This window comes from Eurytemora carolleeae, unplaced genomic scaffold (genome assembly GCF_000591075.1).
Source record: "Eurytemora carolleeae unplaced genomic scaffold, Eaff_2.0 scaffold1948, whole genome shotgun sequence".
Lineage (NCBI taxonomy): Eukaryota > Metazoa > Arthropoda > Copepoda > Calanoida > Temoridae > Eurytemora > Eurytemora carolleeae.
In genome coordinates, this window is record NW_019397834.1 from 16,237 (window position 1) to 39,011 (window position 22,775).

Here is a 22,775-nt window from a genome sequence, read left to right on the forward strand (position 1 = left end):
GCAAAGACGTGTCTATAATGTCTCCGCAAGATGAACAGTGAAGACGGACAAGTTTACTCTGTTTGTATACTTCAATTTTTTTGTTTTAATAAGTACACCCCTCTGCAATCAAAACATAAACAAACAAAATGTGAACATAGCAGACTTAACTCTTACAGATTACAGCTTTCTCAGTAGGTATTACTATACTAAATCAAAGAATTATTTGAAAAGACGATATCAAATTCGTCACTGAATTAGGATGTTTATTGGGACACCCTGTATGAAAACGATAGATTTGGAAAAGGAAGACGAATTAAACAAATTCTATTTGTATTTATTGTTGTATAAAACAAAAAGATTTTATTTACCAGAAATGTGTCTGCGTAAAAATTTCAAAATTGTTTTGTTTCATGTTGGACTTATTCCACTGTATCATATTTAACTATTTTATAAATGTTTAGTAAAGGGAATACACAACTAGAACAGCTGTATCAGACCTACACTGACCAACGGAGGAATGTGTCATGTTTCTTGGTTCACCCTGTATATAATAACAATGCTTACAGTAATGATAGCCATCTTTTGAGCTTTCTAAAATATGTGGGTTGCCATGTGCAAAGATGGCAATGCCTGATTTACAACTGCACTCTTGAGATCTTTGCCTGATAAAGTATGAATTATAAAGAAATGTTTTTGTTTATTCAAAATGTTTTATTTTTATCTGCGAAAGTGATTTGCGTATTTCTTGTTCATTTAAAGCAATGGAGATTGGAGAAACTCACAGAAATAAACACTTTTCGAGTCAGAAAAATGACGTTATCTTTTATATTCCACATTTTGGATCAGATTAAAGTTTCAAGAGGGCTGCTTTAAATCGGGCATTGCAATCTTAGCATGGGAGGGTCACTTAAAATTACTGTCCCTTTTAAATTATTTTTGATTTATTCTTTCATTTGCATTTTAATCTTTCACTTGCATTTCATTCTTTCACTTGCATCTCATTGTCACTCTGAACCCTTTCAAATACTTCAAAATATGAATTCTGCAATATCTAAAGTTTTAAATATAGAGATACCCACAGAGGATGAGACTTCAAAGACGATTGTACAGATTTTATTTTAGCCATTTCCTTGCATTCAGCGTTCTTTGTTATAGGTACTTAAAGGGATAGTAAAGGAAAATTAAAAAGGGGTATAGGCTGAAACCTGAGAATTTCAGGAGTTGATCGAGACCTATAAGACATCTATCTGATGTCCCTGTCTCGAGAAATTGACATAAAACTGTGTTAAAATTACACCAAAATTTCATTCTTTCACTTGCATCTCATTGTCACTCTGAACCCTTTCAAATACTTCAAAATATGAATTCTGCAATATCTAAAGTTTTAAATATAGAGTTACCCACAGAGGATGAGACTTCAAAGACGATTGTACAGATTTTATTTTAGCCATTTCCTTGCATTCAGCGTTCTTTGTCATAGGTACTTAAAGGGACTGTAAAGGAAAATTAAAAAGGGGTATAGGCTGAAACCTGAGAATTTCAGAAGTTGATCGAGACCTATAAGACATCTATCTGATGTTCCTGTCTCGAGAAATTGACATAAAACTGTGTTAAAATTACACCAAAACGTATATATATGTAAGATATACGTCTGTATCACGTGACCAGAACTCCCTCTAATAGCAATGCAGTATACTGGTCACGTGATACAGACGGTGACACGTGACAATAATACTGCACTGCCATTGGTTGGAGTTCTGGTCCCATGATCTGGATGTGTAAATAATATTATTAATTGTATCTAATACAAATTATTAAATTAAAATATTAATAGGCGCAAACCAAAGTTTCTCAGGCTCCTCTGGGATATTGTCGTTTTCAGATTGGTTCCGTATTTCTTGAATATGATTTGTTTAATACTACGAATCTTATACAAAATCTCACATAAACATGGGAATTCAGTGACGAATTCGATATCGTCTTTTTTATGAATTAGCATTGTAATACCTAATGTCAAGAGCCATAATATTATTATGTCTGCTAGAGTTTATTTTATGAAAACGGTAAATGTCTGTAAAGATGTCTCCGCATGATGAACAGTGAAGACGGACAAGTTTACTCTGTTTGTATCTGTAATTTTCTTGTTTTACTAAGTACAACCCTATGTAGTTAAAAAATAAACAAAAAACTGTAAACGTTGTAGACAAAATCTTACGGATTACAGCTTTCTCAGTAGGTGTCACTATAATAAAACAAAGAATTATTTAAAAAGACTATATTGAATTCGTCACTGAATTCCCATGTTTATTGGGACACCCTGTTTAAGCGTTTTGGTAAATTTTTGACACAGTTTTATATCATTTTCTCGAGGAAGAAACATCAGATAGAACTTTTATAGGTCTCAATCAACTCCTGAGATTCTCAGGTTTCAGCCTATACCCCCTTTCATTTTTCCTTAACAGTCCCTTTAATCACTTAGTAAACTATCAAAAAGCAAGCTTGAAATTGTCATATTTTTTAGAGTTTTGTGTTGTCTTTACAGTCTCATCCTTTGTGGATAACCCTGTATCTCAATAAAACAGATTAAGTAGACCACATTTTAAATTGCCGTTTGTATTAAAGACAATTTATTGCTTTGTTTTTATATTGTTTTTACATTATTGTTTGATTTTGATATTGCTTTTTTTTAATGATTATTAAATAAATATCTAGAATTTCTACAATATTATCTATTACAAGGTAGATACATCACGTTCATTATGATAAGGTGTGATGATTTGAATTTAAGTTTGATGGAACAGTTTATCCCAGATACTAAACCAGTTCTCTACTTAGTAAGTATATTGGTACTATAAACACCAATATTAACCTGTAGATCATATAGTCACCTGTAATGGACTAAACACCAATATTAACCTGTAGATCATATAGTCACCTGTAATAGACTAAACACCAATATTAACCTGTAGATCATATAGTCACCTAAACACAGTGTACAGTACGCTGTGTAAACATTACGTACTGTACACTGTGTAAACAGTACGTACTGTATGCTGTGTAAACAGTACGTACTGTTTGCTGTGTAAACAGTACGTACTGTTTGCTTTGTTAACAGTACTTACTGTACGCTGTGTAAACAGTATGTACTGTAGGCTGTGTAAACAGTATGTACTATACACTGTGTAAACAGTACGTACTGTACGCTGTGTAAACAGTATGTACGTACGCTGTTTAAGCTGTACATACTGTACGCTGTGTAAACAGTACGTACTGTACGATGTGTAAACAGTACATACTGTATGCTGTGTAAGCAGTATGAACTGTACGCTGTATAAACAGTACGTAATGTAAGCTGTGTAAACAGTATGCACTGTCCGGCTATGTAAACAGTATGCACTATACGCTGTGTAAACAGTACTTACTGTACTCTGTGAAAACAGTAAGTACTGTACGCTGTGTAAACAGTACGTACTGTACGCTGTGTAAATAGTACGTATCTGTTCGATGTGTGAACAGTACATGTAGTATGTATGTATGGTGTGTAAACCATACGTACTAAACGATGTGTAAACAGTACAATACAGTTTATTTGCATTGGTACGGTACAAGCTTTGAAACATTATTTTGGTTTGTGAACGCAAGATGGAATTGAAGTGAAACTTGTTTATGCATGATACACTACTATACTAATCGAAAATAAAGTTTTTAAAAAAATATGTTTTTTAAGAAAACTGAGACCACTATGTAACTGAAATCTAAAGTTTTAAATTACTATTGCAAAGCAATCAAGTTTAAAAGTTTTTTAATATTGCTAACAGCAAACATCTCTTTTATTTACATAGGATAAGAAAGACTTCAAACTGCTTGACTTTTGGACCAAACGTTGGAAAATGCACTTTAGGGACAGTTCACAAATCTCTTCGCATACACAACTTGGGATTAAACGGGTTATTTACAGATATACCCATGATACCCCAAATTTTAGAATAACAAGCAAATGTAAATTCATCCTTCATAAAAAGCTGTTTTTTGGTATGCAACCATTTTACTTAAATGCCGCTTATTTGAAAAATGTCCTTTACTAATAGAAAAACTAGAATTCATGTAATTAAGAATCTATTTTAGAAAGTCACAGGAAAAAAAGTTTATGGAAAAAAAAACTTTGATTAAAAAGTTTCAATTTTCTAAAGTCCGTGGACAAAATGTTAATGCAAATACAGTCCTCAGTTTTAGATTCCTGGGACTTTTTTTTGTGAAAATGATAAGGGGGCTGCCAATCAAGTATCAGGAAATAAGATCACAGGAATTAAAGTCCTGAAGAAAAAAGTCCCATGTCTTGAGAAAATGAGGTCAAGTCTTAAAGGTTTTCATAAAAAAAAACTTTTTACAAAAACTAGGCTAACAGGGGTGCTTCACGCCCCTCTCTCTGTTGAAACCGTATATTTTAAATGCAAGACTTATTTTGTATGTTGAAAATGATAAAAAAAATTGGCGGATTCACTGTTTTCTTTACTGGATTCTAAAACTATTTCATCAATTTAACTTCTCAGAACTTCCAAAACAGGCCTCCAAGCAGTAATGTAGAATTGTAGAACTGTCCATGTGTTCCCCTAGTGAGACATGTTGGTGTAATAAAAGGAACCCTCAGCTAGCCCTAACAGCTGCAGATACTACCCTAAATTACATTCAGGAAATATATATTTGGCAGTGGCACCATTTTCCAAACTTTGCCTAACATTTTCCAATTAATATTTTGATTATTAATTTTTGACTGTACGCTTGTTACTAAATTTACTTTTACCCGTTACCTATAAAGAGATGTCAGCAACATTACCAAAGGCTTTTTTTCCGAGTGGCAACTTACCTAATGTGAAATTTCCCAAGTGGCAACTTCCCTAATGTGAAATTTCCCAAGTGGCAACTTCCCAAATGTGAAATTTTCCAAGCCGCGACTTCCCAAGTCTGCCCTAGCCGCAGCGCTCGGCCCGTTTGCAGCCTTGCAGTTGTCACTTGGGATATTGCACATTTGGGAAGTCTTGGGAAAGTGTCACTTGGGAAGTGACCATTGGGAAAATGCCTTGGCAAAAATACCTAATAACTAACCAAGAGCGTAGGAACCTTGCCAATCCGCAGAGATGCATTATTACACTCAGATTGTTATTTAAATGTAATTATCCGCTCAGATATAACAACCTATATTTGCCGAATTCAATTTCATTCATTCGTATAAAGTTGATACTTTATTATATTTTTTAGATACGATTTACCAAGGATGTAAGGCAAGGAAAGTCATTTCAGAAGTGTACACATCTTTAGTACTGCAGTAATGCTTTTAACCTCCTCGGATACTAAACGAACACTGATGCATCTATTATTGTTTACAAATTCCGCCCAGAGAGAACTGGTTTCAATATGCACACAGAGTATACACAACCGCAATTGCCTTTCCTTGCCTTACATTCTTGCGATGTACTATATCTAAACAACGATGATTTTGCCGTTAGGTGTCTCTCTCTCAATGTTTTCGGGATTTCACTTGTGACTGGGAGATTCACCTTGCGACCAAATAATCGTCTGTTTAAAGTATATCGTGTACAAAAAAAGAAAAACATATTATATTATCATAAACAATCTTTAAAACAAAAATTTCAAAACTGTGTTTATTCAATTTTTAAAATTTCACAATATCTAATATTAAATTTTATAAATCAGAAACGTGTAAAATATAAAATTTACACCAGAAACTGGAAAAAGAATTCGAGGAAAAGATTTCACAAAAGGAAAACTAAAAATGTCAATTTTAACAAAATATTGATTTTAATTATATAATATATCTAAATATTTTCATGCAGTTTTTATTTCTAACAACATTTTAGTTTGTAAATGTAGAGTGAAGTTCTATTGTGCAGAGGAAAAACTTGTGTACATCTCTGTAAATACAGGTTTGGTACTCTACAACACGTACATCTGTACCACTTTGGGACATTTCATAGAAAAACATTTCATAGAAAGACATTTCATTGATAACAATGTCATAGATAAGACATTTCATAGATAAAGAGATTCCATAGATGGTTCTAATAAACTCAATGTAAAGATACGGCTGGTTCTAATGTACTCTATATACAGATACTGCTGGTTCTTTAATGTCTCTATGTATAAATACTACTGGTTCTAATGTACTCTATGTATAAATACTACTGGTTCTAATGTACTCCATCTATAGATACTGCTGGTTCTAATGAACTCAATATAAAGATACTGCTGGTTCTAATGAACTCTATCTATAGATACTGCTGGTTCTAATGTACTCCATATATAGATACTGATACTGATGGTTATAATGTACTCTATGTATGGATACTGCTGGTTCTAATGTACTCTATGAATAAATAATACTGGTTCCAATGTACTCCATGTATAAATACTGCTAGTTCTAATGTACTCCATATATATAGATACTGATTCTGATGGTTATAATGTACTCTATGTATGGATACTGCTGGTTCTAATGTATTTTATGAATAAATAATACTGATTCCAATGTACTCCATGTATAAATACTGCTAGTTCTAATGTACTCCATATATAGATACTGATTCTGATGGTTATAATGTACTCTTTGAATAAATAACACTGGTTCTAATGCACTCCATGTATATAAACTGCTGGTTCTTATGTACTCTATGTATGGATACTGTTGGTTCTTATGTACTCTATGTATGGATACTGCTGGTTCTAATTTACTCTATCTATAGATACTGCTGGTTCAAATGTTCTCCATGAATAGATACTGCTGGTTCTAATGTACTACATATATAGATACTACTGGTTCTAATGTACTCCATATAAAATTACTACTGGTTCTAATATACTTCATATATAAATACTGCTGGTTCTAATGCACTCCACGTAGTGATACTACTTGTTCTAATGGACTATCTATATATATATATATATATCTATATATATTGCTGGTTCTAATGTACTCCATGTATATGTAGATATCACTGGTTCTAATGTACTCCATCTATATATACTGCTGGTTCTAATGTACTCCATCTATATATACTGCTGGTTCTAATGTACTCCATCTATATATACTGCTGGTTCTAATGTACTCCATCTATATATACTGCTGGTTCTAATGTACTCCATCTATATATACTGCTGGTTCTAATGTACTCCATGGATTTAATTTATTAATTATTTTTTTTCAGACCAGGCTTGGAAAATGCTGAAAAGGTAATATTTCTTCAAATTACAAATTGATTAATTATTCTTTAGTTTGAACAAAAAATTCTTTGGATTAAAAATAAATAATTAAGTTGTTTCAAAAACGGACTGAAAAGAAATATTAAAAAAAAACTACATTTTTTGTTTTACTATTATACAATATTAGTCAAAGCTTTAAAAAAAACTTTTGGCATTATTTCATTATTGTCAGATTTCCTGGTTAGATATACAAACAGTATAGATATAAGTTACTGTGTTCATGTTACATGTTGTAATATAAAGATTAACCTTTGTAAAAGGTGTTATCAATGAGCCCGGGATGCAATAAAGCTCGTTTTATTAAGGTAAATATATCGAATACAAGGTGAAAACTATTATGAAAATTTAAACTTACAAATAATTATTAACAGTACAATATACCTTAAATAATACCATTAAACAAATATTTTTCCGGAAAATCTCTGAATCCAAATAATCGAAGAAAGACAATCCCAATCCCAAGTACATCAAAAAACAATTTCCCAAAATTAAACCTTAACAAATTCTGTCAAACTGGAAATAACTATTAATGTGCTTTGTACGCCTGATTTAAAAAATGCAGGATATTATTATTTTGCAGGATAAGTTTTTAATGGTGCATTTTCTCATGGTAGATTTGACCTCCAACCTTAGAGGTCAAAAATGTTGAGACCACGGTGTCAAATCTACTTGGAGAAATTCCACCATTTAAACTTATCCCACAAATAACATTACAATAGAAGCTTATATCTTTTTGTGACTTTGGACCTTATTTTTTACCGTGAAAGCATGTTGAAAGAAAATGATATAAAAAGAAAAAAGGGAAATATCAAATTATAATATGTTTCATGCACCAGAATACTTGGATCATTCATCAGAAGGGAATATAATGTAATTCCACCAAACTTAGAGGCACTATTTGCAACTAAGCAGAGTGTTCAAGGAAACTATAAACAGGGTGTTCAAGGAAACTATAAACAAGGTATTCAAGGAAACTATAAACAGGGTGTTCAAGGAAACTATAAACAGAGTGTTTAAGGAAACTATAAACAAGGTGTTTAAGGAAACTAAAGAGGGTTTTCAAGGAAACTGAACATGGTGTTTAAGGAAACTATAAAAAGAATGCTTAAGGAAACTAAACAGGGTTTTCAAGGAGACTTTAAATAGGGTTTTCAAGGAAACTAAACAGGGTGTTCAAGGAAACTAAACAGAGTGTTCAAGGAAACTATAAAAAGAATGCTTAAGGAAACTAAAAATGGTTTTCAAGGAAACTATAAACAGGATTTTCAAGGAAACTAAACAGGGGTTTCAAGGAAACTAAACAGGGTTATCAAGGAAACTAAACAGGGTTTTCAAGGAAACTAAACAGGGTGTTTAAGGAAACTAAACAGGGTTTTCAAGGATTTCGAGGATTACAAGTCTTGCACTTTTATTATCTACCCAAAATGTATGATAAGAGTTACTAAAAAGCGACCCGCGATCTGTTCGCAGAATCGCTTCAATTAAAGTCAATTTTCCTGTTAATCATTCACCCACGTGCTCGTTTCGTATTCTAAAAATTCCAAACAAAACAGAAAACAAAAATCATTTTAACATGAAATGAATGACATATTAAAAAGTGAATAATACAATTGTATTGCTAAATATCTTCATATAAAAGGCTGAGTGTCTGTTTGCCCTTGGTGAATTTGAGAGAGCTCTTGTTATTTTTCATAAGATAAGGTAAACAGTGAAAACTAGAAAACAAGGGCATTTTACGACTTCTTCTGTTTCCTTTTATCATGAAAGTTCAATAAAGATTGTGTAACCTGTGACAGAGCCTTCTTGAACCGATATAAACTTTCAGAGGGAGAAAGGAGAAAAATGGAAGGGAAAGAGAAAAGAAGGGCGGGAAAGAGGAAATCAAGGAAGGGAAAGGAATTACAAGTGAACAAGGAAGGGAAAGATAAAAAAGTAGGAATGAACAGGGAATACAAGGAAGGGAAAGAGAAAAATAATGATGAGTAAGAGAAAAGCTATGAAGGAATACGAGGAAGGTAAAGAGGAAGTCAATGGAAGAAACAGGAAAATTAGGATGAGTAAAAGGGAAAGAGGAAAATAACGAAGGATAAGAGGAAAGGAAGGAAAGGAAAAGAGAAAAACATGGAAGTGAAGGAGGAAAGAAAGTAAGGAAAGGGGAATATAAGGAAAGAAAAAGAAGATGAACGGAGGGAAGAGGAAAATTAGGATGAGTACGAGGGAAACAAGGAAGCAAAAAAAGGAAAAAGGAAGGGAAAGAGGAAAGCAAGGAAGGAAAAGAGGAAAAAACATGAATAGGAGAAAAGAAAGTAAGGCGCAGGGAATACAAGGAAGGGAAAGAGGAAAATAGAGAAGAGAAAGAGAAAATCAAGAAAAAGAATAAGGAAAAAAGGAAGGGAAAGAGGAAACTAAGAAAAGGAAATAGGAAAACAGGGATGCATAACAAGGAAAAAAAGGAAGAGGAGGAGGAAAACAGTTAATTAGATTCTGAGAACCATAACAATTATTTCACAAATACAATTAATTTTTTTATTTCAGAAGAACTAGTGGCGTGGATCTGAATGAAAAGGAAAAGTTAAATAATATTTTTATTTTTTAAAATTTTTTTCATTCATAAATGTTCTTTTTTTCAGGTTACCGCGGGAGTTTTTATGTGCAAAAAGGCGATTCTTAATTCTTTGAAGAATTTCCAATCCAGCTATTCTTTTTTACACTGGGCTATTAACAATGAACAAAAAAATGTCTAGTTTTCTTCAGTTTAATTTGCAATTTGCATTCATAATATACAAATACAAGACAGAACGACTGTCTAAAGTTTTAAAAGAAAAATTCTATTCCCAAAAGAATAAAATTTTTCAAATGAAAAGTTTTAAATTTACAATTGTTTGATATTTCCTCTTCACAAGATTTAATTTCTAATGAAATTTTAATTAATAAAATAATGAAACTCTATCAAACTTTTACCAAATGAAACTTTATCTGATCTGTAACTATTTTAAAAGAACAAGAAAAAAACATGCACAACTCTAAAACTATGACGTATTAAAAACACAATTTTTTTTTCAAAACAATAATTTTTCTTTTGTCTACTCACAATGTCTTTATTTGACAAATAGTGTGTATTGTTTTATTTTCTCTTATTCAACATATTTCTCTAATTATCCCCCCCCCCCCATCCTCTCCATCTCTCAGCTAAATACAAAGATATGAAGGGGGAGCAAACTTAAATCTAAATTCACTCATTAAAAGTCGATAATATTATCTTTTTATAAAAAGAAAAGTAAAGTGAAAAGTAAGAGTTTAGTTTAAATGTTTAGCGTTAAAGATATTCTCAATATATAAAGATATTTTCTCTTTGCCTTAATCCGTTTTAAAGATTTTCAAATACTTAAAGCCTAGCTCTAAACTAACTAATATTTGCTTTTAGAAAAACGAATAGTTTAATTTACAAAGTGTTTGTTTTAATCTATTGAAACTAAAAACGAAAGAACAAAACTATAGATTTATCTTAACGAATTTTCTCGTTTAAAGAGAGGTTTTTGAAATATTGTTACTAAGACGAGGGGGGGTGGGGATCATTTTCTAGATTCAATTTTTGATTTTTAATTAGAATATGCTATATTTGTCGTTTTTATTCCAAAACGATCGTTTTCAGTCCAATATAATCCTTTCATTTTTTCTTCTTAAAACTATCATACCTTAATTTCATAGTTTTCAAAACGATCGTTTCGTTTTTAGATTTTTTTTCTATCGTTAACGAAACGAACGTGTTTTAAAAAAGTCAAAACTGCCCATCCCTAACAATTCAGCTCCAATTTTTTTATATCAATATTGACCAATCACAAATATCACATGGAGTGCCGGTACAAGTTAAGTTGGACCGGCTTAACAAAACTGACACTTTTAGATTGGAGTGAGGTTTGAAGTAAGGAAGATGTATAATTTATACTTCCTGTTCTTGTTTATCCAGGATGCCTGGGAGCAAAACAATCAAAATATTTGCAGGAGTTTTCTATTCTCTGGAGATATATAATTATTTCTAGATATTTCTATACCTCCTCATATCTACTATGCTAATACATCATATTTCATTGCTTTTTGAGGTTACATTTTCAGGTTACATTTTCATGTTACATTTTCAGGTTACATTTTCAGGTTACATTTTCAGGTTACATTTTTCAGTTTACATTTTTAGGTCACATTTTTAGGTTACATTTTCAGGTTACACTTTCAGGTTACATTTTCAGGTTACATTTTCAGGTTACATTTTCAGGTTACATTTTCAGGTTACATTTTTCAGTTTACATTTTTAGGTTACATTTTTAGGTTACATTTTCAGGTTACATTTTCAGGTTACATTTTCAGGTTACATTTTTAGGTTAAATTTTTAGGTTACATTTTCAGGTTACATTTTCAGGTTACATTTTCAGGTTACATTTTTCAGGTTACATTTTCAGGTTACATTTTCAGGTTACAATTTCAGGTTACATTTTCAGGTTACATTTTGAGGTTACATTTTTCAGTTTACATTTTTAGGTTACATTTTTAGGTTAAATTTTTAGGTTACATTTTCAGGTTACATTTTCAGGTTACATTTTTCAAGTTACGTTTTGCAGAGACTTGATAGAAATTAGAAAAATACAAATCAAGTTTAACCCAACCACAATTGGAGGGGGGGGGGGCTGTATTTTTTTCGTTACATATATATAAAAAATGGCCCAACGTCTTCACTTTTTCAACTTAATAGTTGTGAACAAATTCTTCAATTCTTTTATTAGAGTAGGGTGGAGGTAGGGTTGTTAAGCGTTTTAAAAACGATCTTTTCGTTTTTACTAGAAAAAAAAACTTTTTCTAAAAAAATCATTATTAAACACATTTTTCGTTTTTTTTCTCGTTCGTTTTTAAAACAAAACGATTGTTTTTAAAAGAAGTCAAATTGATCCATCCCTAGGCGAAGAACGTTCAAACGGCTAGTCGCTCGGTGTTTTAAAAAATTGAAAATCAGTGAATAACTTTTTTATTCATTAGGCTACAGATCTAAAATAAATGAAATGGATATTTTAACACTTTTTTTCGAAATAATTTTTTTAACGTTTTAAAAGCTTTCCTTACACCTTAACCATTAAAAGTAGAGAAGTCTATCTTTTTTATAAACTAGCCTTAAAATGTTGGACAAGGACATTTTTCACCCCCCCCTTACCCCATATATATTATATATTAAACAAAAAAGGCACAATCGGTATAGGGTTAAGGAAAACACAGCTCACTTTTGGAACCTTGGCTCTAAAAGTAGATAGGGTAAAGGATGACATCTTGACACAGAAATATTGAATGTGGAGGGATTTCATGTCAAATGTTTTAAATCCGGCCAGAAAATTGAATAGTTCACTTTCATCATTAGAAAAACATTACTAGAGCCACACAATTACTTGAAAATCATTTTTACAGTCCCTTTAACCTTAACTTTTAATTGTTCTTGGTTAATTTCATTAATTCCAATCTAGAAATCTAGAAGTTTGACCAAGAAACTAGTTGAGAAGCGTACAGTGTAACTCCACAGATGGAGGGTCCATGCATACAGACAGTACAGTCCGTTGTATACTTTCTAAATAGAAAACAGCTTGCAAGCAAAGATATAAGAAATTTCAAGCATTTCTGTAGATAAATCAATATAGTTTATGACGAGTTGGGTAAACCTCATACTGGGTCCACTAGCCAGGCTGGTACGGTGTAGACTAGACCAGGACTCTTGTACTGGTTTAGATCATGTAACTTCTGAACTAATGTAAATCAAGGATAAGTTCATCATCCTTGATTTGTCAAAGCTTATAAGGGAACTGCTGTAAATCACTTAAAATGGAGGGTCACTGCAATTGGTGTTAGGTACTTTCCCAAATGGATTTCCCAAGTACATGACAATTTCCCAAGTGGAATCTTCCCAAATGTGACATTTCCCAAGCGGCATCTTCCCAAAGGTTAAATTAGGCCTTCTGAGGCGCCACAGGCTGCAATGGGACCAAGCGCTGCGGCTAGGATAGACTAGCAGGCCCAGTGCTGCGGCTAAAACATGCAAGGGGACCTAGCACTGCGGCTAGGACAAACTTAGGAAGTTTCCGCTTGGGATATTACAAAGTTTGGGAAGTCGCCACTTGGGAATTTTCCCTTGGAGAGTTCCCTCTTGGGAAAATGCCTTTGGGAAAGTCTAACATCTTGACATTATGTCAACAGTCCCTTGAATTTCCGTGACACCCAGAGCGTGACACCGTGACTAACCAGAATTAGAGACATTCGGTTTCTTCTATTTGAAATCATACGCGTTTTGGTTTATATTTTAACAATCTTTAGAGTTTAATAGGAGAAATTGTGATCGAAAGTCACAGCTTTCTGGAATATTGACAGAACCATTAAATCCACGTGGTGAGAGTATGAGGATGGGATAAATTTAACTTTGTTTCAATCTTTTTCTGGTAAAAATCTTTGCTTTTCGTTGCTGATCTTTCTACAAGACTTTCGTAAATATTAAGTAAAACATATTTTGAGGGAAACTAACTACAAACCTTCCCTGTTATACGTCAGCTACTGTCAAATATACGTCAGCTACTGTCAAATATACGTCAGCTACTGCAAATATACGTCAGCTACTGTCAAATATACGTCAGCTACTGTCAAAAATGTGTTCCTGAATGGTTTGATGCTTTCTGGGACACAAACAAATCAGCTGACAAACATACAAGAAAGAAAGGTTGCCTTTATCAAGGCTCTGATTGCAGTAAATCTGTAAAAAGTTTATCTTCTAAACCAAATAGAGAAGGTTTTGCTTCAATGAGCAGCTTAACTCTAAAAATGCATTCTTATCTTAGAAACCTCTTTGGATCAGTTTAAACATCAAAGGAGTTTATGTTCTTTTGAAAACATACCATTTAAAAAAAATTCCATCAATTTACAATAATGAATAATACATTGAAAGTTTTTAATTTACTTAAGCTTTATGAATGACCAAATCTTGCAAAGCTGTTTAAAATCAGATAGTCTTTTATGCACTTTTTAAATTAAAATTATATTAGTTGTTAAATATGTATAATAATCTCATTAAAGTAATATTTTACATGCTATTATGTTTGAAAAATCCGATGACAAAATATGAAGCAATTTTGTTCAATTTGTAAACAAATTCAAATAATGAATGTGTAGGTGTACTGCTCCAAATACCTCGACCCTACAGGCTGCAAAAAATTAATATAATTTTTGTTTAAATGTGTTAATTGCCAAACAATAAAAGCAAGTCTTCTATATTTAATTTTTCATTTTAATTTTAATTTTAATTTTATTATTTTTTTATATAAAAACCTCAAATAGAGATTTAACTTGAATCGTATTTATAATTATGACAACCTTAATTCTAAATAAGACTGGGATGTTTTGCAGTAACCCGTCCACAGGCTGTTGATGAAGAACTCTTCTAAGGCCGACTACGAAAATAGAACTGTTCTTTTCAAAACTTAGAATTATTTCATCATAAATGTTTAAATTTTTTCCTCAATAATAGTTCATAGAATTCATAAAAACACAGCCATATAATTAGAGATGTGCATCGTTTTCTAATACGTTCGTTTTCAAAACGACTGTTTCGTTATCAGTTTTTTTTTCATCGTTGACAAAACTAAACGAACGTTTTGGAAAAAAGTCAAAACTGCCCATCCTTACTTACAACTAGGAAAAAGTGTTGCAAAATTCTAAAGTTTGCAAAAATATTGTCAGGTTAGTTTTCACACAATCCACAGTATATTAAGCAAAACATATTTTTCTATTTTCCAGTTTACGAGCAGTGAAAACTAAACTTAAAGTGGGGAGTATATCACACAGTTCACGAGCAGTGAAAACTAAATTTAAATTGGGAGTATATCACACAGTTTACGAGCAGTGAAAACTAAACTTAAATTGGGAGTAAATCAAACAGTTTACGAGCAGTGAAAACTAAACTTAAATTGGGAGTATATATCACACTCATTCATTCAAAGTTCAAAAAAACATCTTTTGAAGTTTTAAGATATTAAAGGAATTATTAAACTTTTTCTTTGTATTTTTAGCATTTTAATTTTTCTTTAAAATATAAAATCTTTTCTTCTGTGAGAGATTTAAATATTTATTAAAAAGAGACAGTTAATGAAATTTTTTCCTTTGTCTTCAGAAAAATATATTTTGGTTTTCATAAATGCTACAAATATTTTAAGATTGATGCTTTTTGTTGAACATTAAACTTCGAGGGCATCATGAAATTCAAAACATAGAAACATTTTAAAAATCTTTATTTCTCTGTTCTAGAGATAAAATTTTAGAACCTAATATTCATCAGGAAGGAATTTCAAAACTTTCCTGAAATTTAAAATATTTTAATTTACAAACTTTGTAACATTTCCTTTCAAGGTTTTGCTTTGTAATTATGTTCTTTGTAACTTTTACCTGCAATAAAAAAATCTCAGGAAATTTTCATCTTTTAGGTATACGAATTTTAAACAGTTAATGTGATCGCTTTTTCTGTAATTATTTTAAAAATATGAAAAATGTTAAATCGATTAAATAAGTATCTATGCTGTTAACAGCTTAATATAAATTGAAATCAAAAGTCGTCTTGATATAATCGCCTGCCACTTTTTTATTAAAAAATGATAGATTTTGTGTGTAAAAAGGATGACAGAAAACATTTAAAGATTGTTTGCACTGAAAGTATGGGTTAAAATTATTTCTTTAAATTTATGTTAATCCTCTGTTAAACAAAGGAATTGACTCTTTGCCACAAACTCTGATTTTCTAATCCCAATATCTTTGGAACCCAATGTCGTAAACCTTTGATATTTCAAACTTATATTTTTTGATCTAACAAAAGTCATAGTTTCAAAGGTTTACGACGTTGGAATCCAAAGATATAGGGATTAGAAAATCAGAGTTTGATGGAAAGAGTCAATTCCTTTATTAGGTTTTAGAAAATCATATAATAGGCTGAGGTAATAAAACAACATATTTCCTATTTTTTGTTGGTCCCCCCTCCTCTCTCCTCCCCCCTCCTCCCCCCTCTTTTTTTTAAAAAACTGTCTCTCTGCTTTTTTAATTTCATTAGAGTAACCTTTCATTTCAGTAGAGGAATATGTCTGATTCACAATAGCGCCCTTTACACCTTTATCTGATCAAATATGTTAAAGTGTAGCTTGAACATTGAACAATGTTTACTTCTATAATTTCCTCAAGAGCAGTGCATGGGACTTCATATAAACCCACTACTGAAAGTAATCAATTTGTAATATTTCATACAATTATATCTTTCAAGGCATAAATAAAGATAGATTGCGCATAAGACGACATTTTTCATCTTGAAAGATATAAATGTACAGAGAAGTTTTAAAGATATTCCTATTGTATAGATTACCTAGGTCGGTTGTGAACATTGGCTGTTCTTATGTCATTGAGTACTTCTGGTGTACATGAGTTCTGTAGAGAGAAATTTAAGTTAGTTTAGTCCTTCTCATGTCCTTCTTCAGTTCTCGTCAATACATATATTGCTTAGTGAAATATTGTTGTTCAAATAGTTCCATTCCCGGAGTTATTTTACACTCTATTATGAAATCCATTGAAACACCAAACCACCCCGCCGCGCTTATCATTAAAGTACACTTTGACCCCTAGAATTATGAGTTCGCGGACTGTACAATTCTTGGTGATTTTGCGTACATAAGCTATCTATGTTTATTTATTTATCTATGTTTCAAGGTTACAACTGCGGACATATGCTACTTTATGAATGGACAGTCCCTTTATGTTTAACTCTTTGAATCTTTGTTGCATTTTCTTAGAAACTAGATGTAAAACTGAATAAAATATATCTATTATCCTGACAACAAAACACAATGGCATCATTTTTTGAATATTTTTGTTTTGCAAAAACTGAATTCAGTTTGTTTCAACAAAGAACTAATAGTTCTGAAAATTCATATATTTTGAAGACAAATGTTTCTAGAAATTTGAACAGAGAAACATGTTAGTTTATACTTTATTTTTTGTTTAAAAAATAATGACTATTTCTACTACACACAATCTATTTTAATCTCACCTTTTATATAAGAATTGGGGACAGTCTAAGAATAAGCTAGTCATAAAGCCGGTTTTCTGTACGACGACGACAACGACGACGTTTTATATGTCTATAATTTAAAAAATAATTTAATCTTCAGGTTCGTTCTTGATTAAAACCTGTTTTTTCTCTCTACCAAATGCATATATGTTGATGTTGTGCAAGAAATTATACTTTGTTTAAAAAATAAACAATGTCAAGCCGAGCACTCGATCAAACTTTCTGGGATTCTTAACTAGACGTGTGTTTTTTTACTTCTATGTACTTTCTATTTTTCCAAATCAAAGATAAAGAAGATGATCAAACTATTTTTTTTACTTTTTTATTTAACTTTTTTACTTTTATATTAGATGCATAATAAACCTTCATAAAGTACGCTGTATCATTCTCCACTAAACGCTGTTATATCAGAAGCATGGGCATATTAGGGGGGGGGGCGACAACCCTGTGTAACCCTAGACATGCCACCCCCTTATAGAGGCCTGATATATTTACATTTTTATTCTTGTTTTAATTGATTATTTTATGTTAATTTCTCAAATTCTTAATTAGACCTTAATCTTATTTAAAAAATTTCTCTGGGTTTTATTTTAAATCCATAACTGAGTTTAAGATATTTGACCCAGAGTTAAGGAGAGTATTATTTTATTAAGTAAAGTGCACAGGTTTGAAAATGGGGGGGGGGGCAAGGTTGGAAAGGTAAAATGTCTTCATATACATCATTGTCCAAATTTAATGAATTTAACCCTATTCCTGCTGGGGAGGGGGGGGGGTCAATTTGCCCCCCTGTAGTTTTTTTACATAACTCAAAAAGTATTGGTCTGAGGCTGTTGAAATTTTCTGACTTTTCCCTACATACCCAAAGCGCTCCCTTTCGGCCTAAAACCGGGCTTTAATACTAACTGTCTGAGTCCTCAGGCACACTGCCTGACTGACTGCTTTTTCCTGTAACAAACTAAATCTTTGTTTTGACCCACTTTCACTTGTCAGATTTTGATAAAATTTAGCTTTTTTGAAAGCCTTTGACATAAGGAAACGAATTGCACAAGTTTTGCGAGAAAAAAATTGCAAATTTCTTGCAAACAACCTGTCAAAGGAAATTTGCACATTTTTAGTTTTTCTTGATTAAAAATCAGGTTATTTAAATTTTTGCAAAATTTTTTGCATATTTGAAATGGTATGGTCAAGGGCTTTTCAAATATGTATAATATTTCAATTTTTTGGACAATTTTTTTTTTGCAAACATTTTACTATTTAACTAGATTTTGAATTTGCAAAATTTTTTGCAGATTCTAAAAGTAAAGCACAAGAGCTTTCCAATGATGTATCATTTGTCATTTTTGGACATCAAACATGGGATTTAGAGGGGGGGGGCAAATTGACCCCCCCCCAGCATATCCTGGTTTTCAAGCAGGGATAGGGTTAAGCAGCGTCTTAAATCCCCCCTCAAAACTGGTTTCGATTGAGTTCCAGCTTAAATCTTGAAAAAATTAATACAATTTTTGAGGCCAGATTTAAATTTTACCCTTAATTTCATAATGTTTAGAATAAAATAAACAACACACCCACTTTAACTTAAATTACATTTCATGTGTAATTCAAATATACCATGATTTTATTTTTAGCTTCACCTTTCTTAAGAACTATTAAGAAAAAAACAAAAAGAGAAAGAGTACAAGTAAAAATTTGTTTTTTTTTGCTTTAATATGTATGTATGTATATTTTTGACTAAATCTTGAATTGATCTCTTGAAAAATAAAGAAAAGTTTTAGTTTTCAGAGAGTCAGTTTTGATATTCTGAAGTTCAGAGAAATCTTTTTTAGTTAAAGTGGATTTCAAATCTAATATTGTTTTAACCCTATAAAGGCTGGAGGGTCTGAAGGGATGTAAATATATGTACTATAGTTAAACAAGAAAATGACAGTATACAAACACATCCGTAATTTATCCGTCTCCGTTCATCTTGATTTAATAAAATAAACTCTAGCAGACATAATTAGATTATGGCTTTGAAATCAGGTATTACAATGCTAATTCTTAACAAAGAAGATCTCGAATTCTGCACTGAATTCCCATGTTTATATAAAATGATAAATATAGATAAAAAAGGGTACAGAGCCATCCGCCCTAAGATTTGCCCTTAGAGCTAAGATAGGGGAGTGTGATACATGTCCCTAGTCCAACTTTTCTAGACCTGCTCGTTAAAAAAATTAGACATCTAACTTTAATGGCTTGGGTGCATGTAGGGATGTTAACGTTTTCATTTTTCAGAAAAACAATCGTTTCGTTATGAAAACGACGACGAAAAATCGAAAACGAAACGATCGTTTTAAAAAACGATTGTTTTTTTAAAAGTTCATTTTTTAAAAAAGGTCGTTTTTGAAACGATCGTTTCGTTAACAATCGTAAACGAAGAGAGGAAACCGACCTGAAGGGCATCTGCACTTATCATTGAGTAGTTTTTAAGAAAATATCAAGGAGTTTTAACTCCCCCACAACTGTTAAACTTCATGTAAGACGACATTCAATAAAGTTGCATGTAATTTTTTCCCCAAAAACTACCGTTTTGATGATGTTTGTCGTTTCGTTAACGATCGTTAACGACAACCCTTCGTTAACGATCGTCAATGACGACCTTTAGTTAACGATCGTTAAGGACAACCCATCGTTAACGACGACCCTTCGTTAACGATCGTTAATATAATTGTCAATAAAGAAATTTTTCAAAAACAATTGTATAAAAAACGGTCGCAAATCGTTTTCATAAAAACGATCGTTTTCAAAAACGATCGCTATTCGTTTTCTAAAAGTTTAAAACGATAGTTTTTTTTCGAAAACCGAAACGATCGTTTTTGGAAACAAAACAAAAATCGATCGTTTAAAGATCGTTCACAAAACGATTAACAACCCTAGGTGCATGCAGGGAAGGATTTTAAAAAAGTTTAAAAAATTTTCTTTTGAAAAATGTTTAAAAATAGTTATTTTTACTTTTGACACATGTTAATTTTAATACTTTTTTCAAGGACTTCTAAAATATATAAATTTTAGCCCTATAGCTTACCCAATAAAAAAGGTATTAACCATTTCTGGTTTTTTAAAACCCCCACCTGCCGTTTGACCGTCCTCCACCCTACCCTATGCATAAAACAAAATTTGTTTAGCAAAATTTGTTTTACAACTTTTATGTTAAAAAAGTGAAGAAATTTTAGCGTTCTAATGTCAGCCGTTTTCAAATTATTTTTACCTAATATTTAAATAAATTTAAAAAGGTCTTTTATCAAAATAGACTTATTGAATTACAAAAAGGTAAATCATAATGATGATAAGTTTTGAGATGAAAAAATATATAATTTTATGCAAAATGTCCTTTGGTAATCTGAGAATTTCATGATTAGCCTTGACATGATTTTCCTTTTGTAAAATTGCAACCGAACATTGTGCGATATCTGCAAAATCTAACGTTTTTTTTGAACAAAGCATTCTACATATTTTGTCTCGGAGAAAAATCAATTAACATTTTAGAAGCTATATAGCACAGATTTTCAGGCACAATATTTGTTTTTAATGGATAATATTGATTTTGTGAATTGTTTTTTTTTTATCCAACACCTAAAGTTCTTTGTTAAAAAACTGATATTTTTTTATTTCTGGTTTAACATAATTGGGAATGTTCAAATATACTCAACATTACTGATAAACTTTACCACCTCATTGCTCCTCTAAGTAATATAAAATGTAATATATTGTTGAAATTGATGATTTAATTAATTTAGATTTAAAATTCAATGAGGTATCTATAAATAAATAGTACAAAATTATACTTTTTGATAATATGGGGTTAAATTAATGTAGTGTTTTTGATAATATGGGGTTAAAATAATGTAGTGTTTTTGATAATATGGGGTTAAATTAATGTGGTGTTTTTGGTTTCTACTTTTACTGAACAAACATAATGAAAGGATTTATTAAAGTTAAATCAATAAAACTTTGGCAAAACATAAGAGACACTCAGAACTAAACAGAGAGAGAAGGTCACAATTAGGCGACATTGTGGCGGACAAGTCGTCGTACTCTCCGCCATAATGTCTGCAAGCATCTACCTGATCTAAACTCATGTGATATATAAAAAGTCGCCATTTTTAGATTCACTTTTACTTTGTTCTATTTTCATGTAAAATATATTAGTTGTTTTTTGACTTTCGTCTTTTTATTTAGCCGTCGCTAAAACATTACTTGGGTGAATTTGAGAAAATGGTTTATGATAGAAATTCAAGATATTATTGTTCTTCTCATCATTTTATCCAATAAGAGAAGGATAAAAACATGTCAGATTTTAATCTAACTTGTAGTTTACTTTAGTTTAAAGGGATCAATCATCATGATACATTTAATAAAATAATTATTTCAAACAATCTCAGAATAAATGATTACTTCAATTAAATTAACTTTTTTTTCCTGATGAATATTTAAATTTTGATAGCAAGGATATAGCTTGGAATTTGCTAAGGAAATTGAACATTTTTAGCGTATCTCATTTTGGTCCCCCTCCCCCTTTTCCAACACCTATCTTCCTAACCCTACCCCATCCCTTAGTTTTCACAAATCCTGAAAGACGCAAGAAATTATTCTTAGTCTTGTTCCGAGCTTTGATAATGCAGAAAACTTAAACAATACATCTCTTAACATGCAGTCTCAGTGTATATCCTAAGTAGAAATAATTTCATAAATTCTGATTTTTATATTTATAACAGTGCTTTTTTCAAACCTCACAAACTGTAAAGATTAAATGTATGAATAATGGAAAAGAAAAAAAGTTTGTTCACTTAAGCATAAAGATAAGATTAATTTACTTGAATATGGTTTTAGAAATTTTTGTAAATGAGCACATTTTATCAAAGAATAATTATCTCATGTAATTACTTTCTCCGTAAATGAATTGAGTCTTTGCAACAAATCCCAATTTTCTAATACCCATATATTTACAACCAAATTATGTAAACCTTAGATATTTTAAACTTTGACTGTTTGATATAACAGAATTCATAGTTGAGATATCACTGGTCTACAACATTGGATTGTTAAGATATCGGGATTTAAAAATCAGAGTTTGTGGCGAAGACTCAATTCCTTTAGAATGACACCAAAATATTTTTTCTTTTAAGATATTCTTTAAAATATTTGTTCTCCATGGAGAAAGGAAACAAAATGGAAATATCTTTTACCCAAGGACATAAAATACATATTTACATATATGTATTATATCAAGGGTTAAAGAATATATAATATTGTGGATCTACAGATCAGATCCCGGGTAGAATCTTAGAGTCTGAAACCTAGTCTTAGACGCCGGGCCGACCTCCTCAGACCCTCTGTTTTTGGAAAAAAATATCAAATTTCA

At 31.3% G+C, this 22,775-nt stretch overlaps 1 long non-coding RNA gene across 1 annotated transcript; it reads left to right on the plus strand.

The window, feature by feature from the left end:
- The first annotated feature begins 5,866 nt into the window (after window positions 1–5,866).
- Window positions 5,867–8,934, plus strand: LOC111716051 (uncharacterized). The gene is made up of 4 exons (XR_002768400.1): window positions 5,867–5,924; window positions 7,203–7,227; window positions 7,518–7,562; window positions 8,897–8,934. It is a non-coding gene; the product is annotated as an uncharacterized LOC111716051 (long non-coding RNA).
- The last annotated feature ends 13,841 nt before the right edge of the window (window positions 8,935–22,775 follow it).